General features: G+C 38.5%; 1 protein-coding gene across 1 annotated transcript in view; it reads right to left on the bottom strand.

Moving 5' to 3' along the window:
* CALCRL (calcitonin receptor like receptor) overlaps positions 1 to 12,255 on the bottom strand; it is a 62,649-nt gene extending 50,394 nt beyond the window's left edge. The window contains exon 1 of the mRNA NM_001163650.2: positions 12,039 to 12,255. The gene's annotated coding sequence lies outside the window, so the exon portion shown is untranslated. The remainder of the gene's footprint in view (positions 1 to 12,038) is intronic.
* Between the last annotated feature and the right edge of the window lie 376 nt (positions 12,256 to 12,631).

Below are 12,631 nucleotides of genomic sequence, written 5' to 3'. Positions count from 1 at the left end.
CATCTCTTTCTAATTTTGAAAAAAAAAAAATCGTAAAAAATGATGGCATTATTTAAAATAAATCAAATTTGACAGTAGTCACAGTTCTGTTTGTTTGGTTACCAAGTGGTTTTCCAATAAACATCAAATATTTTTCTTAAATGCTGTGCTGTGATTTCACATATGACGTTTCTACAGATTACGGATATCGCTGGTAAATAAAACAGAGCATTGCAAAGGTTACCTTCCTTAACCAAAACAAGAAAAAAGATAATTCACTGAAACGCTGTCAGAAGGGATCATCTATCAGTAACACTGATAATGTGCTCGCTGTATTTTCAGAAAAGCAAACAAACAAAACTCCAATTTTACATTAATTATTGCTTAAGCCTAGCTAAAAAAATAGAGGCAGTTACATCCATGCAATTGACCACATACCTACCATTTCTACAATCACATCTTGTACTTCTTCAAAAGACATGCAACTTGGAAATAGGTCTTCTGACAACCATGCTCTCATGCAACAAGGATTAAAGTAAATCACATGGTTTACTTGGGAAAGGGAGATTCCTGACTTAATCACCCTTCGTAGTATCCATGTAGGTTTGGTGAGGAAGAATTATATTATGGTTTGTTCTATTACAATATATACATGGGTTATGTATGGAAAACACAGTGAGTTCTTCCAGATAGTTACTGAGAAGTGGGAATCCTCCTAACGATTCAGGGATACAGACAGCTTTGGAAAGGCAGCTGCGAGAGACTACCAAAACACAGAAGGAATCCAAAAAGTCCATATTGGGTAGTTCCACAGAAACTAAGCTAGATGAAAACGGCCTACAGGGTCTCAAACAGAACAACAATGACAACAAAAAGAAAGCAAATAAACTTGAATTTTTTTGCTCTTTTTAGCTAGATGACAAAGCCTAGATAGTGGCAACTTCAGAGGAGCAGTGCTGTTTTCTCTTTGAAAGCTGATGCGCCCCAGCAGCAGGGCAGGAAAGGCATTTGAATCTCCTCGAACAGAAAGCAGTTGCTTGATAACTTGCTGACCTTCCTGTTAAGCCCAAAGGCTGCAAACACACAGAATCCATATGACCTGTGGCATCTTCAAACACTGGAAGCTGTGAACCAAGTGCCCCTGCCAGGAAACAACTGTCTGTGACAAACTGAGGTTCATCTCCCTCTATGAGACTGGAAATAATTTATACTTTACCTGAGTGTGCTTACAAATGTAGGCCCACAATTATTTTCTTTTTAAATTACCTGAATCAGTAAACCAAATTGTATATAGAAGACTTTTTCATCTTTTTATGTATAAAACTAATCTGCAGAAGCAGGAGCAAGTTGAAAACAAAACAAAAAATAATTGCCAGAAAATTTCAGATGATTCTCTGAAGGTTCTCTTTTGCTAAGAAAAGCCAATGTTATTTAAATTTTCAGTCAGGTGGAAGCACATTGATTGCATCTCCACCTAAATCAAGTAACCCTGATGATCTATGGCAGTATGAATCTTGTCCCCTTGGGCAAATTAATATGACTGAGTGATTTCTGGATTACAGGCTTCTAGTACATCAGCTAGAAGCCTACAGAGGTGAAAGCTATTTCCATCTCACTTTCTTGGAAGAGAGAGTAAAGAGATATGCTTTCTCATAGGAAAAGCAACCCAACAGACATCTTTTTTAACCATGGTTCTCATCCTATCCTGGAGACACAACATAAACCCAAGAAATCCTGTGTTCTTTCAACTAGTCACTGCCTAAGAAAACATGGTTGATTTCAACAAGTCAGTCATCATCGTATGTAGTCCTTTTCATACGCTCAGTGTTCTAAGCAGTTAAGTGTTACTTTTGAAAATGGATTCTAGAAGTGCACATGTATTTCTTGGAGCTATTTCCATTAAAATACTGCATACATACAGGCCTATAAGACAATTTTCAGAAGGAATGCTTTAACTAGTGTGCTGTCACAAAAATACTGTTAATTACTATTAAATGGTTGGTTTATTTTTTACATTAAGCATTCTCTTTCCTATACCAAACAATATACTGATGTTCTTTGTTAGACAGATAATACCATTGGGCATGGTAACCACCAGGTATCCTCTCAAATAGTAGTAGTAGCGTGGCCCCAGCAGCCAACCAACATTTTTTCCCCACACATGCTTTCGTCTCAATGTTTTCTTGCCATCTGTACAATTCCCTTCAAATTGTTGCTGATTTTGCAAGCCACTGGCCTTGTTTTGTGCTCTGCACACCATCCATACAGTTTCACTTAGTACTTTGTAAGTATCCTACTCTGTGTTTAAAAATTTGCAGGATTAGGACTTAAAAGCCAAACTAAGTCAAAGACCTGCAGCAGAACAGTTGGTCTCTAGCACTTCCAGTGAGCCATTCAAGCTGTACAGTAACTTTTCAATTAGAAAAAGATTTTGATGAGTAGCATCAACTCAAATCTCATCCACTGACACTTCATATCAGTTAATGTGTCTCTGAAAGAACTGGAATCTTACGGATGAATATTCAAGCAGTGGCTGATTCCTCCACCCCCTTTTCCTCCCATGCAGAAGTTCGTGCAAAAGAAGGCAGCACTGAGATATTTAGCTGCCAGACAGACTTCCCCTCACAGTTCTGCTAACCTCAAAACTGTCCTACAGTACCCTTAGTTTTCCATTTCACAGACTCTGTCACACAGCTACAGCCCAGTATTCCAAATTAGGCTGTATTTATTCCAAGAATTTTTGCATCTAAGAAAATAACACATCTTGATTAAAAACTGAGATATTCTCACACAATCTTGAAAACATGCAGTCTTCGTCAACATCCAAAATCCATCTGTGTTGGTTTCTCATCTATTCTACTAATTCCTGGATACCAGTTCCAAATTTAAGTCCTCCCAGATGCGACTGAATCCTCTTGCTTGACCTCCTTATTTCACATTAACTCAACACCTTCTTAAAACATTTGCTTCTGTGACCATTTGTGGGTGTCCTTCAGCTAGAGTAGCGCCAGCTTAATCACACATCACATAAACTGTCCACAGGTGCTTCAGAGACCCTGAACTACTTATTACCCTTACTGGGTAAGAAGTAGACTGGCCTTCTGTATTATAAATGTTGAAAATAACCTAAAAAGTACTCTGTATGTCAAACAACAACAACAACAAAATGCACTGCAAATGAAATGTTTTCCTTTTAAAACTTTAAGATCAAAATATTTGATTTAAAATATTTATCTGGACTTCTAAATTCAGCAGCTCAGCATAAGCTTCTGGAAGTTCATTTTGCAAAGTACACTAAAGTTAATTTGCCATTTTACAGTGAAGCATTTCCTGGCTCTTTTTCTCATTATCCACCCTTCTTGTCATTACCAATGATGATAAATACTGAATACTTAAAAATATATAGAATGTTGTTATGAATAACTTTCTATAAATATATTAGATAAAATGTCTACCAGATTATACAGAACTTTGATAGAAAACAGGCAGCTCATAACCTTACTGCACTAATAATAGGGTGCTGACAAATTAAGCAAGCTGGTAAATATGTAGCTTGCTCATAACAGGATTGCACAAGAAAATATACTGTAATGACCCTGCTTTGAACATCCTGTTATAGTCCATTGTTCCTCTCTGTTACTCCAATTCAGCAATTTTGTTTTAAATTGTGGATGAATGGCAGCAAAGGAACCAAAGTAACATTGAATTGCATGTGCACAAATCATGGCTCATAACTAAGCAAAAAAAAAAAAAAAAAAAAAAAAAAAAGAATCCTGAAAAACTGAGAAGTTTTGAGTCATCTGATAGCCCAGTGCGGTGCCTTAAAAGACAAGAAAATTAGCCTGGTAACGGAAATAGGAAAATTCTTTTCCTTGCATAGATGAGGAAAAGATACAATAATAAGATTCCTCCATACACTGAGACTGGGTGTCTCACCTTCACTCTGTATGAGAAAATACAAGCTAGCTTATCATAGCAGTTACTGGTATCTTAGTTGTATGAAGTATTAAAACCCAGCAACTGCTTTTGTTGCCAAACTCAAATTATGAATAGACAATTAATTTAGCAAACCCACTATGATTTCCTATCATACACATAACCGCAAACACAGATATCTCACTATCCAAAAGAATCTTTCTGTTTACCTAAACGGTCTTGTATGTATAGAAATGTCTTGTTACTGACCACTGGGCTCCTGTCTCAGCTTTGTCACTGCAGTCAGAAAGTCATGCTCTAGGCACTGTCGTTCCAATTACTTATTTGCACACAGTTTGCTTTACAAAGGGAACTGCATTATAATTAGTTTGGATATTTTCTGAGTGTGTGAGAGTAATTTTAATTCCTTCCATTGAATGATCTTCCTTGCTACCAGACTTTATCATTTTACTGTTACTTCAGGCTCAAGAAGGCATCTCCTACCTCAGAGCTGGAATACTGTTCTGTTTAAATGCTCATTATAAAGGTGTAGAAGTCTAACTAACAGGCAAAGAAATTCTAAAAGGAAAACAAATTTCTGTAAGACTTCTTAAGCAACTCCTGCATGGTAAAATGCTATTTTTGAATACTTGGGTTTGGCAAGCAGGCAACTCTCTCAGAAAACTGAGTTATCACAGGCAACCGCCTATCCAGCCACAAGTGTCCACCACATAGTTTTGGTTTCATTAAATTATATGCACTTAAGTGCATCGTTTCTCCCCTTGTCTACTTGTATTTAGAGATCTTATTGCAATTGAGCCCTAAAACCCACTTTGACTCTGAGTTATTTTGGTGCTGGTTTTGCACTGACTGTAAACACTTAATCTTACACACATCTGGTGGTGTATGTTGATATGCTCTGGTGCCCTAGTGGCCCCACAGAGATGGTGCAAGTATTTTGCCATCCTTCCAACGTACTGTGAAACAATGTCACGTCCTTCATGGGCTGTAATGTGACTCTAAGAGACGCTTAGTATGTCTGCAGACTATGTTATCTCTGTAGCTCTAAATAAAAAGTGCCCAGCTAAACTACATAGAGTGAATTCTACCCTTGGATTGTATGCATAGTTTTGAGAAGAGACATGTTAGCTACAGAAGAAATGGGATTTTTAAGATACATTCTGATATACTGGGAGTGGGAGGGGGAAAGAAAAAAAACGATGCAGGCCTAGCAGGCCTATCTACCCCCCCACCCTCCCCCCCCACCCCGTGCAGTGGTTCGCAAAAGGCATCCAGCACGCAAGAAGACAACACAGGGTTCTTGCAAGGCAGTGCAGGGACTTCTGAAATCAACCTGCGAATGACACTGTCAAGATTTCAAGTCTGTTCAAATCACTGTCTGTAGTCAGAAATTAAGCATCTCCAGTACAAATAACTGAACAAGCATCTAAATTAATACCCAATAATTGCACTCCAGACAGAACTGTGAGACCTCCCAATTACAAACACTACACCTGTTTACCATAGCAAATAAATTTTCAATTTCTACATTGCTTGCTGGTGTACAATTTAAATCCATGTTAATTATTTTAGATATATTTACAAAATCTGAAAGTGATAGAATGGATTTAACCTTTCAGATCTCCTTCAATGACAGTTGATGGAGGAGCGGGGCTGCCTCCTGCAGCTCTGTGGGGCAATAAGAACACTGCAACAGCAGAGTTCAGCCTAAAGGGAATCCTTATTTTCATGTGCTAATTGTTTTCCAAAGATACTCTTCTCTAGGACTATAATTTTCCTTGTCTGGTTTTAGCACAAAGACTTTTGTTTCCTGATGCACGTACACAATTAACTGATTAGATTTTTTGTGTGTGTTTCTATCTTTACCTACCGAGAACTGAAAAAAACAGTACAACACACATTAAAAACAAAACAACCCCCTCCCCCTCCAAAAAAAGTCAAGAACAACAACAACAAAACAAGCAAGCCAACAAACTGAGAGGAAAAAAAAAAAAAAAGAATAGCTTCAAAACCCCAAACTGCCCTGGCATGCACATAACCACAAGAAAGGATACAATTTAGCTCTGTGTTTAAGTACCCACTTAGTGTTAACCAAGTGCTTTTTCTGATTGCTGCTGGCTTCATACAAAAAGCACAATCCTGGTGGCCTTCAATATGTTACGATGCAATATACAAAACAATACACAATTTAAAAAAGTAGAGAATGCAAAGAGTACCTGAGCAGCAATGAGGAAGGAGCCTTAATTTTGGCTTTCCTGAACATTTTTCAACTAACCTTTTCCTGACTGAATAATAAATCAATTTTATGAGAAGTTACCGATCTTGATATTCAGCTGTGGTACACACAATGGTTGCTCTTAAGAGCCTTTCATAGAAAAGGACTCCTAGTTTAAAAATACAGTCATTAATGGAATGGGTTCTCACCCCCACCTTCCCCTTCCAAGAAACTGGATGTGTTAGGACAGATATTTCTCTTTCAAAGGAAGGATAAGGCAGAGGTTAATTTCATCCACATGAGCTGGTGTGGGATAAGCTTTAGGAAATACTGTCAAGACATATTCTTAATGCCTGGCAAAGTGACTCATTCAGAGCCATCACAGGAAAGGAAGTGGAATAGAATAAAAAACGGAACAGGATGGAGGCTTACACAGGAGAAAGAAGTGAGAGAAAGGAAACTGAATTGTTTAAAGAGGCTTGAGGTTACAAGTTCTGTAACTAGATGATTTTTTTTGTGTGTGTGTGTATAAAATATATATTTATACACATGTAAAATACATGTGCTCTATGTGTATAATGTACATATATACACACACTTAGGTACGCACATATGTGTAAAAGACAACTTCTTTCTGTCTGAAAAGAGACGTGTATTTGTGCTTCACTTCACAAAGCTGCCTGCTGAAGTTTTGTTTCAGTACAAGAAGGCTTTACCATAGTACGGGAAATAAGCAAGGATTTCCCCTAGAAATCCACATGTTCTTCAATACGCTATTCCATAGGATATGGGACCCTTAGACTACAGAATCATCCGCTTATGCAAAAATCCACTGCAGTGCAGCACACTGTTACATTAGTCTCTAAAGATTACACTCCGTGCCACAGACATAAAAAAAAAAAAAGCAACAAAAATCCGTTCTTTTCTCATTACAAAACATACAGCACGTAATTTCTTGTACTAGCAACTTGCTGCAAAGTGAAAAACTTTCTCTTCTCCAACTATTTTGAATGTTGGGATAATTATCTATGATGTCAATTTTTGGACTTAAATAGAAAGCAATACATGGACTGTTTCAATAAACAAACAGCACTTCAATTAAATAAAAAGCAAAATAAAAGCAAGGAGAATTTCCACAGACAAGTAGTTTTGATTCCCAGGGAAGAACGCAGAAGCATTTTTTAGTAAAGGCAATGCTTAACTGATTCCCAGCTCTCCATGGATCAGATTTGACACCTACAAATAAAACTTTGCTCTGAATAGTCCAATAAAAATGTGTGGGTTTTCCTGTTCAAGTGGATACTCAGAAGGACCAACAGACTCATTAAATCACAGAATTTTTAAAAAGAAAAAAAAAGTATTTAAAAATGAAAAAGGCATGGGCAAAAAGTTATCCTGGAAAAAATATATTGAAATAAATACTTTTAAATTCAACATCTTATCTCCCCAAAAGTTTTATCTCTTTGTGGAATATTCCTTATTTAATCCCCAGAGTGACACCTGCTGGATTTCACTAAGAGAAAAAAAAAGGGCAGATAACTCCATAATAAGACCATTTCAGAAGACCATGCCCTTTAAGTAGAAATAATTAAGGAAAAGGATGCAGTCATACTTTTTTTCTCTGTTTATGGCATTAAATTAATACGTAAATGCATACAGGAAAGTAATGTGATGTCTGAAGCTCTCATTTATGTCTGAGACATACATTGTTTATAATTTGTCTAGGAAGGACTATGGAGTACAACAACACTGGGAGATGAATTATTCATTTCTGATAGTACTGACAGGAAAAGAAAATAAAGCCTAAAATGCATGAGTTTGGAGAGAATAACTGTCTTCACAGTCTATCTTCTGCTTACCATAATAAATCTTTACCAGCATTGCCACTGCCTCAATAAAATGGCTGTAGACTTTTCAGAATTACAAAACAATATGCTTTTAAAGGAAGAAACAGCTGTAGGAACTATGAGGATACTCAGCCTAAATGCAGCTGATGGAATACTGTATATGGAGTAGCTGTGTTGGGAAAAAAAAAAAAATCAAATTCACTGAAGTTTAGTTTCTTGTCCTTGGTATAATAAGGGAAGTGAGACTGGTATGGGCTTCATTAAACAAAGCTCTGTCACTAATTTTCTTTGGGATATTTTCTTAAAGAAGGGCTTTATGGTCCAGGCACAAATCCAGAAATACAACATAGTTTTTGCTTTCCTAAAATTTGGTTACTTTCTTAACTGTCAGCCACAGCTTCACAGTGGTCAAAACTGCCAGAAATTCTTGGGTGATATCTGTGTTATATTTAAAGGTAACAGCTCCAGGGAGACACACAAATTTGCACCAGTTAGGAATCTGCTTTCTTTTTCCTGAAGTGCTTCTCTCATGGAAAGTTTTTTGGTTAGTTTTTTTTTTTCTTTCCCCCTTAATGCATTACATTCAGTTAAATGGATTTCAAATGCATCTTTCCAAGGAAAAGCAACTCTAAATAAATCATTTCTGTTCTTTTGGACAGCATATACTGCAGCAGTGATTGAAAGTGTTTAAGCTGAACTGGGGTAGAAAAAGAATGACTGCTGGGAAAATGTAAACATTTTAAACAAGGTTGGCAGACTAAGGCAGACATGCAGGAGAGATGGTTGTGAAAATAAAAATAACCGAAAATTCTCCAATGTAGCCTTCCAGGTTTTTGTCTTGATCCTAAAATAGGACTAAAAAACGCTGCTAAAATAAATTTATTTTCCTAACAGTATTTTATTAAGATATTGTATTATACTGTACTGGCTGTAGACTTTTCCACGAAAATAGTAGGTTCTTACCATGAAGGTAAGTAATAGGCCAATTTCTGCTGCCCTTTGTGCAGTGTATTACATTGGTTATCAGAATAAAAAATAAAATACATTCCATACTACTAGTAGTAGTACTAGATGTACTACTAATGTGAGACGTAACAGGAGAAAGAAAGGGCTCTAACCACACATGGAAAGCTTCCTCCTCCTTCTTTTAAATATTAATACAACATTCAGATGCAGCCAATTTAAAGCAATACTAACTATTCACAGTTTTCTAAATGAAGGACAAGGTTTGAGACTAATTTACTCTGCACATCTCCTTCAAAACATGTATGTTCCCTCTTCAGTCGATGCATTAAGAATCACCGTGAGATAGATACTTGGCACATATGTATAAAACCAATAATATGAGGATATAGTTTAACTCAACTCCAGCACTCTGACACAAACTGTTACGTGAAACAAGCAACTGTTCTCAGTGAGCACAAAGCTAAATGAAGGCAGCCCCTGCACAGAGCAACACCCGCCTGTACAACAGAGGTAACCACAACACTGTGGTACTGCCAGTGCTGTGCATGTGCTCTGTAGGAATGACTGCTGATCAGAAGCACAGGAGGAATTTTGCTAGCAGATCATGAACGCTGTAAACACGTTGGGAACACATGGGAGCTACTTCTAAAAGAGAAATTCTACTTGAAGAACAACAACAAAAATCTGTGTATTTGGACTTCTCATTGGAGAAATTCCTTCAATTTCCTTCATAACAGCTGACATTGTGTCCAGCACTTACTATAGAAGCGATTAAATAGATACTTTTAAACTATCATTGTGTACACTTCATTATTAAAAACACATTGATAGCAACATTTCCCTCCAAATGACTGGGCTGGTTTGAATCCTTTATCAGTATGATTTCATACTCTTGTGGGCCCGGTCCTACCCATCCTATTCCACATGCTACAAGTGCTGTTGGAAGCAGCTAATTTACTGAAATTCACAAAGAATTGAACTAAGTAATTATAGTAGCAGTAAAGGAAATTTATCTGTGCTTTTCTTCTCTCAGTTCTTTTCTTAATTGTATCCTTGTCTAAAGCTGGATTGCAGTACTCAGCCCACAGAACAGTGCTGCTGTCCCTGAGCGGGCCCCATGTTTTAGCCAGGTAAGCCACTAGTCACCAAGAATGAGACGTGTAGATCTATTTAACGAGGAATATCCAAAAAATAGCAAAAAATATTAAAAAAACAACTGCCAGTAGATCACAGTATGCCAGTTACAGGATGAATAGTGTCTGTAACCACAAGAAATAACTCCTTCAACATTAAAATACCCACACTGAGGAATATCCTGCCCTTTGACAGTCAGTGGAAAAATTCCCACTGGCTCTCAGCAAATTAGGATTACAACAGTTGCATTGTATCAGGACAAGCAACTTCAAAGGGTAAAACATTACATTTCTTAATGTAGAGCAAGAGCCCACATGGTCGGGAATTCAGACAAGGGCAACATTTGGACAGGACAGACATAACGCCCTTCTCCACCTTGCCACACACACCGTACGCTCAGGTAGTCAGTTTTGTGCAAAACAACATGGACATTTTTCTGAACTGCCATCTTGCTTGATTTAGACCTGCCAAGAGCCTTTTGTGCTGATGGTTTTTAAAGCTGGATAATGGCTTTGGAATTGCTCCTATATGCAGTCAAGTCAATGACAGTTTAAGCAGATTGCAGTATCGAATACTGTGAAAATACACATCTTTATTTATAATGGAGCATTTCAGTGTGGCAGCACGCGTATTTTGTAAGAAAACACAGATTCAAATATTGCCTCATTCATATTTTCCCAGAACATGCGTGCCTCCTCTCAACACATTGAAAGGACCTCGGAACACAACATTCAGGCTTTTAGCACATCACGAACCTGAACAGTTTTAAAAAATTATACGCATTATTGTTGCAAATGAACAACAAGATCCTCAGGGTGCACAGTATTCCTGCAAAGGCTCAGCACTGCCACATTTGTAAGAGCAAAATCCAGCCCCAAAGTATTTGGCACAAGTTTATTAAGGTAGAGAGCAATAGAACCACAGCTATTTTTCTTACTATTTCAACATAAGCACCAATGGATGACTAAAGGAACCACTGTAGATCAAATCCAACTGTGATATCAAACCTATACTGGTTCTCAACTGTCCTTCAGCAATGAAATATCTTCTCCTGATTCTACAGATCTATTTTACTTGCCCAAACAGGCAGACGACCAGATGTAGCAAAGGTGATCATCATAACCACGCAACCGTATTTTTCAAAACAGAATACTGCATGCGCTTTCAGAAGATGAAGAAGTGGCAAGACTATCTTAACTACACACTGGAAGGCACAGAATCACACACCCTCACCGATCAATAGCTTCTAAACGCAATTCAATAGCAGACAACTACCCTTCGGTAAATCAATTCAGTGAGCGTGGGAAAGCCCCAACAGGAGCATCCCAGCATACCTATAAGCACCAAACTCAAGCTAACTTTTTCTCAAGCAAATAGATGCTTCATCTATTCTGTAGTTTAATAACAATGCAAAACCTAACTATGAAATAATTCGGATACAATCTCTTTTTGAAATAATAACACCAGTAAGATTAAAGAAGCATTCAGTAAAAGAATTTGCACCACTTTCTCACCTAATTTGTCTCCTTTTGAAAGAGCTTCACTTGTATTGAATTATTCTCATGGACCGTTTTCAAATCAGGATGCCTCTAATTCTCTCCAGATGCAAAGTCAGAAATATGGTTAACTGATACAAGGGTTTTAGAAGGAAACACTTAGACAATGACGACAATTTTTTTTTCAATCTTTCTACTTATTTATCATTGGTTACTTCCTCAAGGATATATTAAAGCAACACTGGTTATAAAATCAGCTCAGCGTTTCAGTAACTAAAAATAAACGAACCTTTTTCCTGAGACCCTTTTCTCCCCGCAGGTCGCATAGCACATGCTGAGGTTCGCATAAATGCATGCAAACACACTTAACTCTTCCCTCTAACACACCTAAGATCAAACGCGTTCAGAGGGCACAAGCACTTTGTTCTTAGGTAAAACAATGAAAGTGTTTTGATGCGTACTCACCACGCGGAGTTGTTCCGAGCTCGGTCACTTGGATCTTGGATCTACCTTCCCAGCGAGGGAGCGGAGAGCTGCTCCTCAGCCTCCCCGCCCGGCCGGCTCGGAGCCTCGCAGACGTCCGCTGGGCACGGTGCAGACCGAGAGCCCGGCGGTGCCGGCAGAGACGCCCGGCAGAGAAGCGCGGCTCTGGGCAGCGCCGGGAGAGGTTCAGCTGCTGAGTGAGGAGCGGCGGCAGCAGCGAGCCATCAGAGCTTCCTGTTACATCACCGAGACCCCGCCCGCAGCCCGCGTTAAGTTACTCTTCGTGCTCACATGGCGTGGACCCGGGAAGCGAGGCTCTTCTAGGGTTTCGAGGAGCTGCCCCGTTCTGCTGGCTGCCACGTGCTGCCTTGGCAGCGTTGCTCCTGCACCGTTCCCGAGGTCTGCTGCTGCTCGTCCGCCAGCCAAAGGTTCGTGCTCCTAAACGAGTTGGAAAAGGCTCACTCATCTTACAGCATATCTTCCTCCTCATACTAGACCTAGAGAAATGAGTCAGTAAATGAACATTTATTCAGAGCCAAAGAATTGACAAGCTGCAGTCCTCCCAAATCTGAGTG

The sequence above is a fragment of the Gallus gallus genome, chromosome 7 (assembly GCF_016699485.2).
Source record: "Gallus gallus isolate bGalGal1 chromosome 7, bGalGal1.mat.broiler.GRCg7b, whole genome shotgun sequence".
Taxonomy (NCBI): Eukaryota; Metazoa; Chordata; class Aves; order Galliformes; family Phasianidae; genus Gallus; species Gallus gallus.
This window is presented reverse-complemented; position numbering and strand designations above follow the sequence as displayed.